Source organism: Podarcis melisellensis, assembly GCF_964234715.1.
Source record: "Podarcis melisellensis genome assembly, chromosome: 7".
In the NCBI taxonomy this organism is placed as follows: Eukaryota; Metazoa; Chordata; class Lepidosauria; order Squamata; family Lacertidae; genus Podarcis; species Podarcis melisellensis.
This window is the reverse complement of record NC_138539.1, coordinates 71289044-71309756: the sequence shown is the minus strand read 5'-3', so window position 1 is coordinate 71309756 and position 20713 is coordinate 71289044. Positions and strand designations below refer to the sequence as shown.

Here is a 20713-nt window from a genome sequence, read left to right as displayed (position 1 = left end):
GCTCCTAGCTTCATAGGCATATATATTCCACTTTCCGCACTTTCCCATTTGATGTCGAAGTGTTGTTAAATTTCTCTGGGGAAATAATTCTTGGATGTTAGCAGTTGTTATTGAATTTCCTTCTTGTTAAATTAGGTCAGTGGAATGAAAGCTTGGATGGAATTTGTCGAAGTTACAAAACTAGCTAATGCACATGGAGATGGCAGGCAAGGCTGCTTAATGGATTCCTACAGTAGTTTCACATCTCTCTTCCACCCCTGGCCTGCCATATCTACCCCTTTTGAGACTCCTGCTTGAATTCTGTTTGTTGCCTTAAGTGCAGGAACTTTCATGATCACCTAGCTGAAAGCAATGGTGTATTTCTGTGCATTTAAAAAGCCCTGGTAATCGAGAGCAGCCGTGTTCGTATAGTGAACACAAGGGAATCTTTCCCTTAGAAAACTCTTAAAACATAAAAGAGTTGCCATAAAGTCAACAAGACTCAATCTGTGCTGTATTACATTGTAAGTACAGTTTAGGTAAGCAACCTTTAACGCACTAAGCATTATTTTTTTACAGTACAAAAATAACTTCTGGATATTTTCATTGTGTACTGGTTAAAGTGTATGCATAGTATAGAAATAATTTGACAAGTTAATAATTTTAATCCACAGCAAGACTGGGTAGTGTGGAGCCCTGCAAGGCCTAGCCTGTTGTTGTTGTTGTTGTTTAGTCGTTTAGTCGTGTCCGACTCTTCGTGACCCCATGGACCAGAGAACGCCAGGCACCTCTGTCCTCCACTGCCTCCCGCAGTTTGGTCAAACTCATGCTGGTAACCTCGAAAACACTATCCAACCATCTCGTCCTCTGCCGTCCCCTTCTCCTTGTGCCCTCCATCTTTCCCAACATCAGGGTCTTCTCCAGGGAGTCTTCTCTTCTCATGAGGTGGCCAAAGTACTGGAGCCTCAGCTTCACAATCTGTCCTTCCAGTGAGCACTCAGGGTTGATTTCCTTCAGTATGGAGAGGTTTGATCTTCTTGCAGTCCATGGGACTCTCAAGAGTCTCCTCCAGCACCATAATTCAAAAGCATCAATTCTTCGGCGATCAGCCTTCTTTATGGTCCAGCTCTCACTTCCATACATCACTACTGGGAAAACCATAGCTTTAACTATACGAACCTTTGTTGGCAAGGTGATGTCTCTACTTCTCAAGATGCTGTCTAGGCCTGTCATTGCCCTTCTCCCAAGAAGCAGGCGTCTTTTAATTTCGTGGCTGCTGTCACCATCTGCAGTGATCATTGAGCCCAAGAAAGTAAAATCTCTCACTACCTCCATTTCTTCCCCTTCTATTTGCCAGGAGGTGATGGGACCAGTGGCCATGATCTTCGTTTTTTTGATGTTGAGCTTCAGACCATATTTTGCGCTCTCCTCTTTCACCCTCATTAAAAGGTTCTTTAATTCCTCCTCACTTTCTGCCATCAAGGTTGTGTCATCTGCATATCTGAGGTTGTTGATATTTCTTCCGGCAATCTTAATTCCGGCTAGGGATTCATCCAGCCCAGCCTTTCACATGATGAATTCTGCATATAAGTTAAATAAGCAGGGAGACAAAATACAGCCTTGTCGTACTCCTTTCCCAATTTTGAACCAATCAGTTGTTCCATATCCAGTTCTAACTGTAGCTTCTTGTCCCACATAGAGATTTCTCAGGAGACAGACGCGGTGATCTGGCACTCCCATTTCTTTAAGAACTTGCCATAGTTTGCCGTGGTCGACACAGTCAAAGGCTTTTGCATAGTCAATGAAGCAGAAGTAGATGTCTTTCTGGAACTCTCTAGCTTTCTCCATAATCCAGCGCATGTTTGCAATTTGGTCTCTGGTTCCTCTGCCTCTTCTAAATCCAGCTTGCACTTCTGGGAGTTCTCGGTCCACATACTGCTTGAGCCTTCCTTGTAGAATTTTAAGCATAACCTTGCTAGCGTGTGAAATGAGTGCAATTGTGCGGTAGTTGGAGCATTCTTTGGCACTGCCCTTCTTTGGGATTGGGATGTAGACTGATCTTCTCCAATCTTCTGGCCACTGCTGAGTTTTCCAAACTTGCTGGCATATTGAGTGTAGCACCTTAACAGCATCATCTTTTAAAATTTTTAATAGTTCAGCTGGAATACCATCACTTCCACTGGCCTTGTTATTTGCAGTGCTTTCTAAGGCCCATTTGACTTCACTTTCCAGGATGTCTGGCTCAAGGTCAGCAACCACACTACCTGGGGTGTACGAGACATCCATTTTTTTCTGGTATAATTCCTCTGTGTATTCTTGCCACCTCTTCTTGATGTCTTCTGCTTCTGTTAGGTCCTTTCCACTTTTGTCCTTTATTATGGAAATCTTTGTACGAAATGTTCCTTTCATATCTCCAATTTTCTTGAACAGATCTCTGGTTCTTCCCATTCTATTGCTTTCCTCTATTTCTTTGCACTGCTCGTTTAAGAAGGTCTTGTTTTTGCTGACTGTATAGAGGCCTAGCCTAAAATATTCATTTTTCAGAGTTTCCTGTTCCTGTTCTCTCTCGAACCCATATACACCATATACCCGGGGATATTTAACCCCAACCACACTGACCCAAGGTATTTTATTTGTCTTATTCAAATGCTTTTGGCTTCCTTCAAAATTCCTCAAATTTTCATCTGAGGGGCAGTCTTCAAAATTATTATTATTATTTCAGTGACCTAAGAACATATGAAAAACCCACACCAAGAAATTCTGCTACAGTGGTACCTCAGGTTAAGTACTTAATTCATACTTCACCTGAAACTGTTCTTAACCTGAAGCACCACTTTAGCTAATGGGGCCTCCTGCTGCTGCCACGCTGCCAGAGCCCGATTTCTGTTCTCATCCTGAAGCAAAGTTCTTAACCTGAAGCACTATTTCTGGGTTAGCGGAGTCTGTAACTTGAAGCATATATAACCTGAAGCATATGTAACCTGAGGTACCACTGTAATTGCATCAAATGAAAATAAATTCCTCAGATTCTCCATCTGAGGATAAACTCCCACATTTATTTCAAAACTGGTATGTGTGCATGCAAAATGTTTCTGTTAACCTCATGTGCATTCCCACTTTCTCTCTTTGTTCTGCACCTACACAGTACTCCATATATTTCCATCGGCCCACCAGCTTAGGTCCGGGTCATAAAGGGATATGTACTGCAATGGGATGTTACGGTGCATGGCTGCCTCATCTTTCCCTCATTCCCGTATGTCAAGTCTGGAAGAAAGCAGCTGCACAGTTAACCACATATGAACCAGCATGCTGCTCACACAGCCATAAATTTCCCATCTGTGGCCTATAATATGCTTATTTTAAAAAAAGACAAACGCAGCATACAAGCATTTATGACATTATTTGCATCCTTATGCACCTCAGAACATAAACCAGTTTACATCTATAGCTACTAAAATTTGCACTGTTACTTTCCAGTACAGGCAAAACCCTCTAAAGGGCTTGATTTCAGCTTCGTAATGCACACATCCTTTAATCAATGTTTGCTAACAACAACAACATGAAAGCTACAGTTAGGATGCACAGTTTCTCATCTTCTGTGTAGGAACGAAAGACAGTGGTATCTTGGTTCTCAAATGTAATCCATTCTGGAAGACAGTTCAAGTTCCAAAATGTTCAAAAACTGAAGCACAAAGGACTGTCTGCAAATTCAATTGAGAAAATTCATTCAGCTTCCGAGGCACATAAAAAAATGGAAGCATTTACTCCCGGGTTTTTGGCGTTCAGGTTCTGAAATGTTCGTCAATGGAGATGTTTGAGAACCGAGGTACCACTGTAGTTATGATTATAAACCAACCACCAACAGAAGGAGGGGAGGGAGCAAGGTTCACTGGCTTCTCACAACAATCCTCATCCCATCTGTAAGTCTTGCACACCTTTTTCCTGCATTCTGAGAGTCTCCATTTATTTTCCTCCTTAACTTTATAGTTGCAAAGAAAACCCTAAAGTCATGGGGCTGTAAAAATGACACAGGCTTGCCAAAACATTTGAAGTTATCTATGAAAGTATATTGTAACAAGCAAACCTCTGGTATACCAACTGCAGCAATTATTTGTTGGGCAAAACACATACATAAACTGAATCTGCAATTTTGTATACAGACCTCCACCATTCAGTTTGGCTTCTGATATCTACTAAGGAAATGCAGGTTAATTGTTAAGTATATTAAAATGTTGTCTGATGTAAATCAAATATGATAGATAATTAGTTGCACAATTCTTATGTACATCGGAGAATTAATAAATCATGCTAAATCTGTAATACAAATGACTATGGGGAAAGGTGTGGGAAAAATCTGAACCAGTATAAAAGGATATTATTATTATTACCATTATTTATTATTATTATTATTATTATTATTATTATTATTATTATTATTATTATTATTATTAATATATATTATATATAATAATAATAATAATAATAATAATAATAATAATAATAATAATAATAATACCCCACTCATCTGTCTGGGCTTCCCCAGCCACTCTGGGCAGCTCCCAACAGATTTAAAACAGAATAAAACATCAAATAATAAAAATTTCCCTAAACAGGGCTGCCTTCAGTTGTCTTCTAAAAGTCAGATAGTTGTTTCTTTCCTTGACATCTGATGGGAGGGCACTCCACAGGGCTGGTGACACCACCAAGTAGGCCCTCTTCCTGGATGCAGGTTGTTTATGTTTATTATAGGAAGCAACTTGGATGATTATAAATTTGACCCTTTAAAAACAAAAAGTGTCTGAAATAGTTGCACCTGATATTTATTCTGTTTATTGAGCATTTTTATTTTTTAAATGGTGGATGTTCTAGGATAGGGAGGGCACAATATGCTAGCATGCTTTCAACAATCTAGATTAAAACTGAATGAACCAGGTTAACATTTCCTGTGTCCTCCAGGTAATTTCCTGCCCTGAAGTGTGATTTCCATTGAATGACACTGACTGCCTATAGAAAGACACTTTCTCCCTCCAGGGGAGATAAAATGTGGAGTCTCTGGGCATTTGCTTTTCAGCACTCTCACCCTGTCAGTCAGCTACTGAGTTTATCAGAGAAATGGAAGCAGTATAAAAACTTGGCAAGCATCTAAAAACCAGCCCTTAGCTCATCAAGAGTTTGCAGCGTCTGCTCAGGCTGAAGCCTTGCAGCTTCAGAGAGCAGAACCGGTTCACCAAGGCATGAAGAACTGGGGCACGGAGAAACACTGCATGCTTAGGAGACTGTGTAATTTAATAATGTGCTCACTGATGTCTGTATGCAAGCATCTCAAAGTTGTGCTACAGCCCAAGCATAAACCATGGAGAATACCATTACTGCTAATTAGATGGTGGCAGTACGAGTAAGCTCTCTTGTATAGACAGACAGGTGCCAACCGAACAAGTCTCACGATGAAAATAATCATCTTCCAGATGAAAAGTGCAGGGGAGGAAACACCTTTATAAAGATGAATAATTATTCTTCCAGTGAAATGCAACTTCCTCTTTATTTTTACTTTCAAAACCCTTTCCTTTATTATTCCCAGGGATGCTTAAGGAAATTTGAGCTATATGAAAGTACCTGATCTGCACTTCTTGGAATAATGTGGGGATCAGAATTTAGCTATGGGTCTGATTTTGCACTCCTCTGATCATTGCAGCATGGATGTGAATGAATCAAAAATGGCATTTGTGCTTAATGGTACATATTTTGATACAAAAAGTCAGTAAGACTAGTGAATTTTTTTTCAAGAGTATTTTGCATATCCCTGCAGTGTCACCAGAGAATTGTTGCCAGGACAGCATGCTCCCCTGTAACTTTGAGTATGATCTCAGCAACTGAGTTCAAAAGGTTTCCTCTCAGCATCCATCATCCAATGACAAGAAAGTAGTTTACACTGGCTATACTCTATTAGCATAGACCATGTGAGTGGTTCTCCAGGGAGACTGGAACCTCTGAAATCTGCATTCGTCTTACTTTCTACCATGTTCCAACCATGTGACCCATCTATTGATTGGCTATTGAGGGTCCCGAAGCATCACAGAGACACAACCAAGCATCACATTGGCATGACAACACAGTACAGTGGTACCTCAGGTTGAGGACTTAATTCGTTCTGGAGGTCTGTTCTTAACCTGAAACTGTTCTTAACTTTAGCTAATGAGGCCTCTCGTTGCCGCCGCACAATTTCTGTTCTCATCCTGAAGCAAAGTTATTAACCTGAGGTACTATTTCTGGGTTAGTGGAGTCTGTAACCTGAAGTGTCTGTGACCTAAAGCGTCTGTAACCCAAGGTACCACTGTAAATGCACTTGCACCCACTCAAGTTAGGGACCTGAAACCAAAAGGATGCACACACATCCTCCCTTATTTGCATCCCACTCACACCCTTTTTCATAGAAAGAAAGAGGACGTCCCATTAACTCAGAGGTACCCACTGTAGTTCTCTCCAGATGTTGACTACAGCTCCCATTATCGCTGGCCATTGGCCATACTGGCTGAGGCTGGCAGAAACTGCAGTCTCAAACAATTGAAGGACACCATGTTGACAACCTCTATATTACTCTTCCCCTCCTTTGTTCCTCTGCAACTTTGAGCATTCTTTCTCTTACACACGTACCTAAGCCCTTAATGGGATTCCCAAGCTAGAACTGGCATGCAGTCTGGGTCCTTCTCCTCCCCTCTTCCGTATTTATTACTTGCATTTACTATTCGCAAGGGCTTCGAGAGACTACATAGCTTGTCAGTACTTTTATTCCCCTTCATAACCTTTAAGCAAGGATTTTTTGAAGTGTAGAGGAGGCTCAAGGAGTCTAAATGAGTTCAGCCTCCCTTTATTCCCCCATCATAAACTTTTGACAAAATGCATTAGAGTTAGATTGTGTATGCAACTGAGGATTCATTAGGAACTAGGGAAGGGGAAGAAGTTTGATTCCATTCAGATAAGAAGGTGAATGTAACTAATCTGCAGTTTCTGAAACAATGTGCTAACCAAAACACACCCATCCTTGAAAATTCGTATCTCTCTGAATTTTGTGATGCAGTTCTCAAGCCAGGTATTGTGTACAGAAGTACATACACATTTGCTGGGGTAACATTTGCATAAAAGTGCCTAGATTAGTGGAAGTAAGTTAAAACATTGCTTTGCAAATATGTGTACATCGGAGAAATTGCATAGAACCGTTGTGTATTAGGATAAGTCGATACTGAAGTGCTGGTGAATTTTCATGAGGATTTTTAAAAGAAAAGAAATTTCAAACTGAGGTGGAAACATGGAGGATTGAATTTATAACTGGGAAAATGAGAAACTGAAAAATGGACAGATTTGTCCATCCCTAGAAACAAACTAAGTAATCCCAGGGCCCCGGAGAATTGTTTTCTTGCATTTATATGCCCATATTCAAATATTGCTGAGCTTATAGTCAGTCTGCCTCAATCTTCTCCAGATCCAAATCTCAGTGGGATGTGTGGCTGCTCCCTTGTATACTGCCACTCAATCATACTAAACTGGAAGGCAAAGAAAGTGTTATGCTCAGGGAGGTTAGAAAGTTAGAGCTACTGTATGAGATGTGCAGAAAAATTGCAAGTCATACTGAGCATCAGACTTGGGAGGAACAATAGGATACCTACCCACCCTCCAATGTGATTTCTAGAGTCACAACACAGTAATCAGTATCCCAAAGCCAGTGAATGTCAGACTTGGGGAAACCTGTCAGGAGGAGAATTGCTAAAACCTGCTACACAAGCATCAACAGGCTTTTAAATCCAAGGACTAACACAATCTAATTGAAGCTGGTTCAGGTCTTAGCCAAAGAGGAATGCAAAATGCATCCTTTGGGGTCACGTATACTGTCTCCTTGTTATATTTATAATATTAACCATTGCATTGGCATAGGCTTACAATTCCCACTACAATTTCACCTAAAGTCCAAAAGGTACTCTAACGTGAGCTTGGGATTTTCCTCTTCACGAAATCTTATTAACAAAGAAAAGCTAAGACTATACTGTACAAATAATACCATACTAGCAGAACTAGAATGATAACTGTAAGTAAAAAAAAATGTAACAAATATTTTGCTGGAGTATATGAAAAAAATATAACGCAAAGCTGTGTGAGAAAACCACGACGATATAAATAGTATAATAAGACGATTGGAAGTTTTATACCCAAAATTTTTATTTGATTGTTATCCTTTTGTATACAGTTTTTGTTTTTCTTTCTTTATCCTGATTCCTTTTCTTTCTTTTTTCTTATTTGCTTCTGTTGTAAATAATCTTTTGTGTCTGTATTTTAAACTAAAAAAGATTTACTAAAAAAAAAAAAAACAAAGAAAAGCTTTAAACTAGTAGAATTTCCTCAGTGTGCGCACGCATCTGTGTGAGCATTTTCTATGGCAAAATCCAACTGTGGAAGGAGTGCCTGAGCGACAACAACAGATGAATTTCAAGGGAAACAAAAGCATGTGGGAAAGGGGTAGGGAAATTGCTCAGCTGGGAAGTTTGTGTGTGTTGCACATCTTGCAAATATTTGACTGCATGTAATTTTCCAGAAGTAAAAGGCATCGATCCATAGGGACGATAATCTTATTTTTATATTGCAATGTAAAACTTTCAGGTTAGAACTATTGGGGGGGGGGGGAATGCTGCCAGAATCCATGCCACATCTGAACCATTTTGAACTTAAAAAAAATGATGCTGAAATCCAGAAAAGGAGACGAAAGTCGCAGTGAGGGGAGGGGGAGGGATATGGAACATCCCTTGGCAGCAATTTGCTAAACCAAGTATGAAATATCAGGTAGCTTACTAGTTATGTGCCTTACATCAGTTTGTCACTAGTCTCCAGAGTATGCTTAAAAGGGAGAGAAAGAGAAAGGGAGATTAGGAGTGCTTATATCTGCATGTACTCCATTAAGAAATTATCCTTTAAGAAGCTTTACAATGAAAGATTGCATTCTCCAGAGAAACACTGGGCACATGAGTCATTTTTTAACAAAAGGGAAAGCCACAATCTAGAAATCAAACCAACAAAAGTGTGTGTTGAAGGCTGCATAGGTTCATTGCAAATAAAATAATTCTTACAGAATGTTAATTTCAGTGATGTGGGATAATATGTATCTAGATCTGTGCATTGTTATTTTCATTATTTCGAAAAGAAACAACAACCTATTTGTGTCTGAGTTGCTCTGTTCTCTCTCCACTTTGAACTATGAAAATTCACTATACTGGAGAATTTGAAAAAAGCTCTAACTTTCCCCCTTCTGGCCAAAGTGGGTGAATTTATAGGTTAAAAAAAAGGTAAAGGACCCTTGGATGGTTAAGTCCACTCAAAGGCAACTGTGGGGTTGTGGCACTCATCTCACTTTCAGGCCGAGGTAACCACTGTTTGTCCAAAGATAGCTTTCCAGGTCATGTGGCCAGCATGACTAAACCACTTCTGGCACAACAGAACACCGTGACAGAAACCAGAGCACACAGAAATGCTGTTTACCTTCCCACCACAGCGGTATCTATTTATCTACTTGTACTGCTGTGCTTTCGAACTCCTAGGTTGGCAGGAGCTGGGACAGAGAAACATGAGCTCACCCTGTCATAGGGATTCGAACAACTGACTTTCTGATCGGCAAGCCCAAGAGGCTCAGTGGTTTAGACCACAGTGCCACCCACGTGAATTTATACGGCCAGTAGTCACTTCAGAATAGATTAAGCCTGCCAAATTGTAGGCAGAAGCACGCAGGGGTTTTCATGCAAGGCACCTTTAAAGGGAGCCTATAACTTCATTATTATCCAAACTGGATGCAGTTCACAGACACAGTCGATCCTTCTGAGATGAAGCCCACCAAATTTCAAAGCGGTAGCTGCAACGCTTCTTTCGCAAGGGCAGACTTTGTCATTTCAGGATGAGTGTAGTAGAAACCGGAGAAACCGGACACTGAAGGCGGGGTGGGGTAGCATTGATCCCCAGGAAAAACTGGGGTGGGATGAAGGGAAGGAAGAGGAGTGAGATCTGTGTTTGTGCACATGTTGGTAGAGGAGCAGGTCTTCCCATCTTTCCCAGCCTTCTTATGATCTCTGTGAATATTCCTAGCATTTTTAACCTGCAGTTTGAATGCTTCGTGCATAGTACTGCTTAGTTTGTAAATCTAAATCACCAGCGGAGGGCCTGTGTTTTCCTTTGGCTGTTTGAACATGCTTATTAGCATTCTCTATCCTTTCGACTTTTCCTTTCTCTCTGACTCACGCTTCTTTCCGAATTAAAGGATCTGAAAATGTTATATGGGCTTATGCAAGATGATTGAATCTCAGTGAGGATAAATTATTCTAATTAAAACAAAGAAATCTTAACAGTACTTTCAAGAGTTGCTATTTTTTTTTTCCTTTCCCAAGTCCAGGAACGGGCCTTTGTGATGGGCCTGGAAGCAGGAGACCTTGTGACAACAGAATCCCGTACTGCCTTAAAAAACTAGCAAATCTATTGCCGCATATGCAAATCCACTTCTTTAGATGTGTGAAGCATTATCTTAACTTGCAAGAACACAGATCACTGGTTGGGAAGGACGTCAAACACAACAAGAAAATTACAGATAGCACCAGGGTGATTATCATTAACATTATCATGTTAATTTACAATGGACATTCTCAAAAAGCAGTAGTTGACGACACAGAAATCCTAGCATTGGTAATCCAGTTAATGGGGGATGTGTGCAGTTGTTTCACACTTTCATCCCCAATTTTACATTGGTTAGGGAGATGGAGATGTGTACTGACCTGTGTGTTTGATCAAACACGGAAGGGATTTTGACTTAAGTCAATCCCTACTTCTATAAAACATAAGAAGCTTAAATATATTTTGTGTGAATATCTGACTGACTGGACCAGAGAAGTAGTGATTAGGGAACTTGCTATCACACTACTTGGGACTGATGATGATGATGATTTATATTTATATACCGCCAGTGCTTTTTTTCCTTATTTTTTTTTTTTAGGGGTACTCTCATTTTGACTCAAGAAAATCACCATTTTCTAGTTCAAATCAGGAAAAATAAATAAGGTAATTGTACAAAAGTACAAAGATCAACAAAATGCTTAGGGGTATGCATACCCCTGTGTACCCCCAGAAAAAAGCATGGCATACTGCCCTTCATCACCAGATCTTAGGGTCGTTCACAATATAAAAATAACAAGGTAAAAGCACAAATAATAGTTAGAACAAAAACAATGAAATATTAACCCTCCTTTCCAGAAAAATATTTAAAAGGCTGTAGAATGTTAATCAGTCAACATATAATATTCCTTAATATTGCTTCCCCCCCAAAACATTTTGGATTTTTGTAACTCCCCAACTCCTGTGTCTTTTTATCGGAACAATAGGAGCTTACAGTTTGCAGTATGGACTTAATTTTTTTTTCCCTTAAAGGAACTTTGGAGATCTTTGGTCATTGACTATTTCTTCTGACACTCTGCTTCTGTTTTCTAGATCTGTGTACCAGGGAATAAGCCAGGTGTAGCTTAAATGAAAATAGCTTTTTCCTGAAGGTAACATTTGCTCTTTATAGGTCTGATGTTTTCACATATGTAATGGTTAATTATACTGAGAAGGTATGACTTAGCTGTGGTTACTAACACAATTCTATTCATTTTACCCAGAAGTAAGTAAACCCCAGTGGAATAACTTTTAGTGAGTATGGGACCGGAGAACCAAATTGAATCTATTTCCCTTTCTGTTTCCTCTGTGTTGAATTTTAGATTTCAAGTTGCTCAGGGCAGGGGCCTGTGATAGGTACATTAAGGGTGGAAGATAACTTCTGTGCTGTTTTTTCCCCATTGTATACAACTTCACCGTAATGACACAATAATTATATTAGTTGTCGCTGAATTGATGTTTTCATTAATCATCTTCATTATTAAGATATTATCATTGCCATAATGTTGAATAACTCACTGGCTTCACCCCCACTTAGCCAACAAGCCACTCATTCTGCCCCCTGGTCCAAAAAGTACCAACCACCATTAACTATTAGTCAAAATAGGGTTGAGTCAAATGTATTTATCAGCATAGTATCTACTACCCAAGAGCCAATGAAAGGTTACATTTATTACATTGCTGCTGCAGTCCCAACGATTGCAATATAAGGTCTATTTCTCACATTGTGAGATAAGCAATTCTAGAGCCAGTGTGGTGCAGTGGTTAAGAGTGGTAGTCTCGTAATATGGGGAACCGGGTTCGCGTCTCCACTCCTCCACATGCAGCTGCTGAATGACCTTGGGCCAGTCACACTTCTTTGAAGTCTCTCAGCCCCACTTACCTCACAGAGTGTTTGTTGTGGGGGAGGAAGGGAAAGGAGATTGTTAGCCGCTTTGAGACTCCTGAAGGGGAGTGAAAGGCGGGATATCAAATCCAAACTCTTCTTCTAGGGTTATTTGGGGAAGTTTTTAATGTTTGATGTTTTGTTTTGTTTTTAATATTCTGTTGGGAGACACCCAATATGGCTGGGGAGGCCATATGGGTGAGGTTTAAGTAATAAATCATTATTATTATTATTATTGGCATTTTTTCAACAGTGAGGTGAACAATCAGCCTCCTTCTTGAGCAACCCTCAGAGTATCTTATGGCATGACCACCTGATGTTGAGCTGTATGCTGGAACACAGGTGAGGAGTCAATGTTTCAGGCCTGTTGAACCCAAACAGTGTCAGGTTCTGGGTGTAGATAGCTAGGACCATACATCAACTCTAAGTGCTAATGCAGATTATACTAACTGTATCTAGTGATTTGCATTTTCAGTAACATAACTTTGTAAAAGTTTGTTTGAAAGATGTAATCAAGGAAAGAGTTGCATTTCAAACAGAAAAAAAGGATCAGAAGGATGAAAGAAATCATTGTAAGAGACTTTAGCATGGATGTAGCACTTTATACTATCAAAGGATGTTGCAGAATATTCACTAATTAACTCGTTCTCACAACACCCTCTGTGCTGTTAATTACTATCAACCTCATGTACTAGTATGAAAAACGTATATTCAATGTACAATTGTAGCAAAAGGGACAAAATGAAGGAATTGTGTCTCATTGTAATTTGTCCTCCAAGAATTCAAAATCAGGTCTCTGCATGGCTATACAAGTAAAAAGGTAAAGGAACCCTGGATATTTAAGTCCAGTCAAAGGCGACTATGGGGTGCAGCGCTCATCTCCACTTTCAGGCCGAGGGAGCTGGCGTGGGTCCACAGAAAGCTTTCTGGGTCATGTGGACAGCATGACTAAACTGCTTCTGGCACAATGGAACACCATGATGGAAGTCAGGGCACACAGAAACACCATTTACCTTCCCACCACAGCGGTACCTATTTATCTACTCGTATTAGCATGCTTTCAAACTGCTAGGTTGTCAGGAGCTGGGACAGAGCAATGGGAGCTCACTGTATCGGATGGTTTTGAACCACCAACCTTCCAATTGGCAAGCCCAAGAGGCTTAGTGGTTTAGACCACAGCACCACCCATGTCGCCAATTAGCGATCTCTAACATTTTATCCCCAGAGCAGTCCTTTCTTTTACTCAAGGTTACCCTTTGATACCTGAAGGAGCGTCTCCACCAATATCATACATCCTGGACATTGAGTTCCATCTCCGAGGGCCTTCTGGTGGTTCCCTCACTGTGAGAAGTGAGGTTACAGGGAACCAGGCAGAAGGTTTTCTCAGTAGAGGCGCCCACCCTGTGGAATGTCCTCCCATCAGATGTCAAGGAAATAAACAGCTATCTGACTTTTGGAAGACATATGGAGGCAGCCCTGTTTTTAATGTTTCATGTTTTATCTTCTTCTTCTTTTTTCTTTTTCTTCTTGTGTTGGGAGCCAGCCAGAGTTTCTGTGGAAACCCAGCCAGATGGGCGAGGTATAAATATATTATTATTATTATTATTATTATTATTATTATTATTATTATTATTATTATTATTTGATTCTCCAATGTTCTCACCTCTTACAACATCACGTGCGGATCCTTGAGAATAGAGAACATAAAAATGGCAAATCTGTGAATGCTCTTTCACTTTTTCATTGAGGGTTTTTGTTGCAATACTACTACTAGCAGGTTGGTGTGGAGGGGGAGAGTTGTTGTTGTTGTCAGAGGTGGATTTAGGCCAATGTGACCATTTCTGCCAAACTGGGCAGGGGCATAACTTGGTGTCACATCCATTACATGATGAAATGAACGGAAGGTGAGAGGTGGCATGCCAAATTTGGGCCTTGCACAGGGCACAATGGAAATTGGAAAGACCAAAGTCTGCCCTGTTGTTTTTGAATGGAGACAGTCCAGCTCTATGCCAACTCTTAACTTCTATCCATCTCTATATGTAAGTGGCTTTACGAGAGCGCTGCGAACCACTAGCAGTCAAGCAGCATGAATGCTACAAAGCTATTAACAAGCCTAAGGTAGCTGCATTATTCACTTGCGCTGGCCATTTAAAGATAACCTGGTGGTTCTTTAATGCAGCATGACAACTTGAAAGCGGAATGCAGCATGGCAACTTGAAACCTGCTTGTGTAGTCAACATCACCTCCACCCGAACCCACCCTATGACACCAGCATTTGGGAATTACGGTTCTAGGGGAGCAGGGGGGAATAAAGATCACTTGACCGAGATTCAGCATCAGCTGCTCAAAAAGCCTACCTACTTTCCCCCATGCCCTGCAGGGTTAAGTATAATTTGACTGCCGAAAGATCCACTCCTATTATGTTTAAAGGTAGCTTGCTTGGCTAGACTTGCGGTTTAAATTGTCACTTTAAACTACAAGTTTTTGAGGAGTACCTTTTACCATTATGGGCAACGGGAAATATAGCTCGAGGGCATGACTGTACAACCCTGTACAATGCCTACATATATTGTGTAGTCAAAAGGAAAGTGGAACAGTTCCAAATGCATGGAAGAGATGCAGTCTGAAATACACAGGAGATTATCCTATATAAATACATTAGTGGTGCCACTATTACGAGAAGAATGTCTTGTCTTCAGTATAACGGGTGACTTTGAATTTAAGAGTGTAGCTCAGCCCTTTCAAATCACATTTAATTCAAAGTTGCTAAGTAAGGACATAATTCAGGCACTTTTTTTCTCCTAACTTCAGGGAGAGCTCAGTAATCTGCTCCCATTAAATTCTAAAGCACATAGAAGTTCTTAGAGTCTGCTGGATCGTGTCCTAATAATTATCAACAGACCAATGCAAATTTGCTTTCAAAAGGAGATGATTAGTACAATTAGATTTCAAAGAAAAGCTGATTTTCCCCACCTCCTTCTAAAACACAGTAATGCATTGGAAGAAATCACAAAACCCAGCTATTCAAAACAAGAGTAGCAAAGGAAACAAAGTTGCACAAAATATATTTAATTATGGGGAACAACAGCATCAATTGAAAAAGAAAAGAAAAAAGAAGCCAACAAAACCGGGTCACCATATGTTAGTGTGTAACAATATTCAGCAGGTGTCTAGAATAATTGGAAGATTCTGATTGTTCGTTGAAAAGAGTTTTAGCAAAGCATGCATGGCATCTCCAAGTCAGTAACTGTGACAGAACTCTGGCAAGATTCTACAGCTGTTCCTGGACAAAGATTGCTTAGCAACCATGACCCATGAATTGGTAACCTGGCAATTGGATTATTGCAACGTGCTCTGTGTTAGGCTGCCCGTACATTAGGTTCAGGAGCTAGTCTAGAAGATGGTGGCATGGCTTGTAATAAGGGTTGGCCCCTGTCCACTGCTGAGAAAATTCCTTAAATCCAGATCGTTTGGCTACGGATGAAGGACTGACAGAGGGCTGTAGTCTTGGTCATTCCTGCAAATTGTGCATCTCCCCTTGCAAACCTACTTTCAACATCACATCAGTCACAACAGCTTGCAGCGCAACACCCGGTGTTACTGTCTAAATCCCTGAGCAACTTGGGATCAGGCTATCTCATCGAGCATCTTACTCCCTCTATATTTGCCTAGTCTTTGAACTGGTCATGTTGTTCAGATGCCTGATTGTCGTCTTCCCAAGCAACTACTGTATTCCGAACGCAAAAATGGAAAGCGTAATGCTGGTGGTCAACAAAAGAGGTTTAAAGACTCTCACAAGGCAAATAAAAAATGTAGGATAACACTGACAATTGGGAAACACTGGCCTATGAGCGCTCCAGTTGGAGAACAGCTTTACCAAAGGTGTCATGGACTTTGAAGATGCTCAAACTCAGGACGAAAGGGAGAAACGTGCTAAGAGGAAGACACACTTGGCAAACCCTCACTGTGATCAACTCCCATCCGGAAACCTATGACCCCACTGTGGTGGAAGGACGTGTGGATCCAGAATTGGCCTCCACAGTCACTTACGGACTCACTGTTAAGACTGTGTTCATGGTAGACAATCTTACTGGGCTATGAGTGATCACCAAAAAAAGAAGACAAATATATTTGCCTAAGCACCATGGTCATTTACAGTCTCTTTAGGTGCTACATGTGCTGGAGGTTCAGCCCATGGTAGTTAAAACTTGATCCTCCAGTGCAATGGCACCTGCCCTGTAGAACATGTATCTATTGAAATTAGAAAGGCCCAATTCTCCTTAAATATCCATGTTGGTTCCCAGTACATTTCTGAGCACAATTCAAAGTGCTTTTGCTGACCTTTCAAGTCCTAAATGGCTTTGGTCCTGTATACCTGAAGGAGCATCTCCACCCCCATCACTCAACCTCAGGTCCAGCTCCGAGGGCCTTCTGGCAGTTCCCTCCCTGTGAGAAGGGAGGTTACAGGAAACCAAGCAGAGGGCCTTCTCGGTAGTGGCACCCACCCTACTGAGTGGATGGGTGGAAGGCCCTCCCATCAGACCTGAAGGCCATCCTGGATCTGAAAGGTTTTAGTAGATGAAGTTATGTTGTGTTTACATATATTCTGTTGGATGCTGGCCAGACTGGCTGGGACAACCCAGTCAGTTGGGAGGGGTACAAAAATATGTCCTCCTCCTCATCAATACCTTTGTTGTTGTTTATTCGATTAGTCGTGTCCAACTCTTCGTGACCCCATGGACCCAGATACCTACATCTCGTTAAATGTTTAAAAAAACATTTTATTTTTACAGGCTTTCCTGGCCTGGAAGAGTGACTTGACTTGTGAGCACTGCTTGATGGTGTGTGTGTGTTTTAGAAAAGTTCATCTGTTTTTAATTGTTTTCATTGCTGTGTATTATTGTGGCACTATCTTTAGCAGTTTATAAATATTCCTAATAAATAAATGATAACATTAATAAATTGCACTACTCAGGGATAGGGATGGCCAAATACACCAATTCTGGTTTCACTCTGTTTCTCTTTTTTCTTCTTCCAATTTTCAGTTTTCTCCACATTTCTACACCATGAACAGCCACCAACGTTTTTGTGTGAATTTCCCCAACTATACATGTCTGAATACACAATTTTGCTTAGAATACACATTTGCAAAGCGATTTTCCCTAATATATAGCTTTTTTGTATGCTATTTTCACCAACGTACTTATCTGCACACTTACCATAATATATGCATTTTTTATTTTTGCAAATGGCTTGGCTGGAGAAGTGTACTGCAATAGACAGATAAGAGTAAATTTTGAGTGATAGCAGTGTTTTGGTTTGCATGCTGTTTTGGAAAATGCCAATTTGGAAAGTTTGCTTTTAAATGCAAACTGAATTGAAATTCTCCCCCATCCGTGTTCGACAAACACCCTGCACCTTAGGGAAGTACCAAACCTTCCCACTATTTTATTCAACGATTCTGATCTCATGAATATTGGCAATGTACAGAACCGCTATCCACCAAAAGGATAATTGATTTTCACAATGGTATGATTTTTGCAGTTCCAGAATGGTTTCTACACATGTTACATACTGCATGCATAATTAACTTGATTGCATATCATTCCCTATTCAAAAGAACAAACTTGGCTTTTTCACAGTTTTCCCCATTCATACTCACTCATATGGATGTACATTTCACCCTCAGATATTTTTGCCTTCCCAAACATTGGCATTATATTTTCAGGACAATTTTCTCCAATACCCAATTTTAGCAAGTGACACAATTCTCCATTTAAATAATTGCCAGCTTTTACAAATTGTTCCTAGCTCTTGTTCTTCATGCAGAGTCCAGCTATTGCACTTTGCTATTACAATTTCTGTCAGCCCTATTCTGATCCTTTCTTCCTATTTTTTTAAAAAAATCAAGCATGGTGAGCTATTGTGCAAATGCTGGACTTTTACTTATCAGTTCCCCCATTTAAAGCCCAACTCCAACAATATTTCACATTACACTGTTTCTCATGGAATCAGAAAATTGCAGAGTTGGAAGGTATCCTAAGGGTCATCTAGCTCTGCAGTGCAGGAATCACAGCTCAAGATACCCTGACAGATGGCCATCCAACCTCTGTTTCAAAAACCTCCAAGGAAGGAGAGTCCACAGCCTTCCGAGGGAGCCTGTTCCACTGTCAAACAACTCTTACTGTCAGAAAGTTCTTCCTAATGTCTAGCTGGAATCTCCTTTCTTGTAATTGAAATCCATTAGTCTAGGCCTACCCTCTAAGGTTCCAATACTTTGGCCACCTCATGAGAAGAGAAGACTCCCTGGAAAAGACCCTGATGTTGGGGAAGATTGAGGGTACAAGGAGAAGGGGACAACAGAGGATGAGATGGTTGGACAGTGTTCTCCTAGCTACTAACATGAGTTTGACCAAACTGAGGGAGGCAGTGGAAGACAGGAGTGCCTGGCGTGCTCTGGTCCATGGGGTCACGAAGAGTCAGACACGACTAAACAACTAAACAACAGCAAAACAACTCTGAAGCAGCAGAAAGCACACTTGCTCCATCTTCCATGTGACAGCCCTTCAGACATTTTAAGATGGCTATCACATCACCCCCAGTCTTCTCTTCTCCAGGCTAAACATACCAAACTCTTTCAACTCTTCCTCATAAGGCTTGGTCTGTGTGCCAAGGCCCTGTGACCCACAGTTCCCTAATGGACAATAAACACACAGGCACAAGTATTTTGGTTTATGGGATAAAAAGGCCACAACTTTATTGGCTACAGATATGAGCGGTTTGTCTTAGGCAATGTGTGAAGCTGTATCTTGACTCCTGCCCGTCTGCTGGGAGTCCAACTAAGGGCAAACCACCAATAGGGGGAGCCCTATCACATACCTCAAAGAAGGGCACCCCAAGGGGTCCCCGTTGGGTCTTGTGACATGGCCCTAGCCCATGTCCAGACATCAGACAGAATCCACACCCTCAGATCCCTTTAACAGGATCTTTTTATGTACTGAGTTGAATAGGATCCAAAAGGAAGCAGTCTGATTGGTCCTAGAACAATAGGATTCAGAATGCAGCAGTCTGGTTGGACCTAGAATAGGGTCCAGAATGCAACAGTCTGATTGGTCCACAGGAGCCACCCAATCCAGCTCCAGGGGGAAGTGAATCCACAACCTCATTGGCCTACAGGTGAATCCTGGAATTAGCCAATCATGTGGGGCCCATTGTGTAAATAATGTATATAAAGCAGACATTCTGGGGGAACTTCCATTCCTGCTCACCACTATGAACTGAATAAAGAGCATGAAATCCACTCTTGACTCCGAATATATTTCATATATCCTTACTGAGGAGAGGCAGGCAGAGGCTACAACCTCCCCTCCATCCAAACAAAGGCAGAGAGAGGTGGGTCTGCCCAGCTGCACCATGGTAAAGTCTCCTGGGCCATGCCCCCTCCCAGCGCTGATTTGGCAGCATCAGTGGTGTGGCCCGGATGACGCAGAAGGGGCCATCAACTCTCCACCCCCACGCCGGATCACTGTAGAGTCCTGGATGCCTGGCCACAATGCTGCCCACCGGAAAAGGTGAGCGGGCTTCTCATTACATTCCCATTCAACACATAGCCTTACTTAGCTATAACTCTTTTTGTTTGGCTATTACAAATTGGGGGAGCGGCTGAGGTTTTCTGCTTGTTAAAATTTTGGGAAACACAACAGCAACCCCGTACTCTAGCCTCCATTAATTAAGTCTTGTTATAACTTTGGAAAGATAATGGCTTAAGTAATAGCCCCCTCCCCAGTGCTTAATTTTGGAAACTTTTGTTTTGATAATTTGATAACTGGCCAAGACAGTTAATGAACCACATGACTCAAAATCTCAAAATCTCTGTCTGACATGCCAGTTGCCCCTCAAATTACTCACATCTTTCCTATTTTTTGTTTCTTTCTGAAAGTCTGCAGAATCAGTGTGTCGGGGAACATTACAATACGGCACTGAGGCTGTCAAAGAGAGAAATCACCAGCAAGAGAGCTGGGCTCACTTTGCATAAGTATATTCATTCATTCTCTCGCTCGCTCGCTCGCTTGCAAGCGAGCAATGTTAAGAGAACAAAATGGAGAGAACTATCGGAGCTTCCTGAGTTTCCCACTGGGCAGCTTGGGACCACAAGAAATAGAATCAAATCATATCTGAGACGGCAGCCATGATCACACCAGGGGAACTAAATGTGCCCCGGGATTGCTGTTTGATGACATCTGGGCTTTGTAAACTCCATTCTTCCCAAAGGGGCTCCATATGTAAAAATCTGATTCTGTTTCAGCCTAGCCGCAAATATTACTGACAAGCGGGATGTTTGGTATGGCATGTAGCGCATATGGCACAGCAGAAAGCCTGATTATAAAATAAATACAG

The 20713-nt window shown here is 41.1% G+C and overlaps 1 protein-coding gene across 5 annotated transcripts in view; it reads right to left on the bottom strand.

Moving 5' to 3' along the window:
• The window catches only part of CDH10 (cadherin 10), a 396417-nt gene that overhangs the window by 96247 nt on the left and 279457 nt on the right, over positions 1-20713 (bottom strand). The window lies entirely within an intron of this gene.